Source organism: Dermochelys coriacea, chromosome 2, assembly GCF_009764565.3.
Source record: "Dermochelys coriacea isolate rDerCor1 chromosome 2, rDerCor1.pri.v4, whole genome shotgun sequence".
NCBI lineage: Eukaryota > Metazoa > Chordata > Testudines > Dermochelyidae > Dermochelys > Dermochelys coriacea.
The window spans coordinates 48724648-48726013 of NC_050069.1; the positions used below are offsets into that span (position 1 = coordinate 48724648).

The 1366-nt window shown below is 36.9% G+C and overlaps 1 long non-coding RNA gene across 1 annotated transcript; it reads right to left on the bottom strand.

Moving 5' to 3' along the window:
• Positions 1 to 573: 573 nt before the first annotated feature.
• Positions 574 to 772, bottom strand: LOC122458438. Its single transcript, XR_006278487.1, has 2 exons — positions 726 to 772; positions 574 to 682 (listed from the first exon to the last, which is right to left on the bottom strand). It is a non-coding gene; the product is annotated as an uncharacterized LOC122458438 (long non-coding RNA).
• Between the last annotated feature and the right edge of the window lie 594 nt (positions 773 to 1366).

Here is a 1366-nt window from a genome sequence, read left to right on the forward strand (position 1 = left end):
CTTCCAGTCCAGTCGCCATTCAAGAGAGTTTCTGTTGAAAAAGACAGTCTCCAAACTACCTGAGGTTTTTATACCATCCTAACCCTTTGTTTCAAGCAGATTTCAAAATAGTAGCTAGCAGGTTGATTTGATTGCTACAACTCTGAAAATAATAGATTCTTAAGAACTTTAGGCACCCCCCCCAACATTCCCTTTTGTGATCGGGGGAGGGGAGAGAGAGCTGAATTAAGCTGTATGCACAACAGGGCTGCTTTTGGCTACATTTTTTTTCTTTTAGTTAAAATACATTTTTCTGTAGGGTCTTCTTATAGTAAATCACCAATCCTTAATGTAACTGTACCCATTTCCAAGTGGGGGACCCTTTGCAAATATCAATGAACGTCTTGAGGGTTGTTTTTAAACATGTTTCTTTCATGCTTAAAGTTTGGGGTGGGGGGTTTGAAATAAGCACCCATAGCTTTTAAATGTTTGATTGTCTTTAGAGCAAATGCTTGTTCTAAAGTATGGTGAAGGTTTGTGAACCCTTGAAACATTTCAGTTTTGGGTTAGACCCTTGTTTATTCATTTTTAAAAAAATATATTATTTTAAACTTTTAATGGCTTTGAGTTGGTAGAAAGAGTGACCCATAGCATTCAACCATCTCCTGAATCATATTTAAACTGTCCAGTAGAGTTCTGCCAACTCCAGGGGTTATATTTAAACTGTCCAATAAAGTTCTGCCAACTCCTGGGTCATTTTAACTGTCCAATAGCATTCTACCAACTCCAGGGGTTATATTTAAACTGTCCAATAGCATCTGCGAATTCCTGAGATTTTATTTCATTTCATATTAATCAGAACTTACCATCTTCACCCACCAACCTCCCTTACTATGGGTGCACCCTCACCAAATTTAACCCTATGGCAACAAGGGTAATCACAGTTACCCCTGGCTATTCAGTGCGGTGTGGTTAAAACCATTCATTTCAACAGGTTGTACTCAAACACATGTCTGAGCCACCCGTTTGTTTTATTGTAAACACATATTTAGGATTTTTTCCCCTCCCACAACATACATTTCAGCTTTTTGCTGTAAATGAGTCTCTTTTACACAAAGACACAAGAGCTAGGTTCTCACAAACCATTTTTTTTTATTTAAAAGACATACAGCTCCTTGAAAACAAACCAATATGCTCCATTAAAAAACTTTTAGCTCACATAAGGGCCAGAGACCTTCTAACAGAAATACAGATAGTCACAAAGCCCTTTTCAATAGATATTTTTTTAAATTTACAGCTACCAAGTTTTATATCGCATATTTGTCCCCTCACCATTCTCTAACTTAATCCTTTTAGATTTCTTACAAATAGTCTTTTCCTTAAGCAG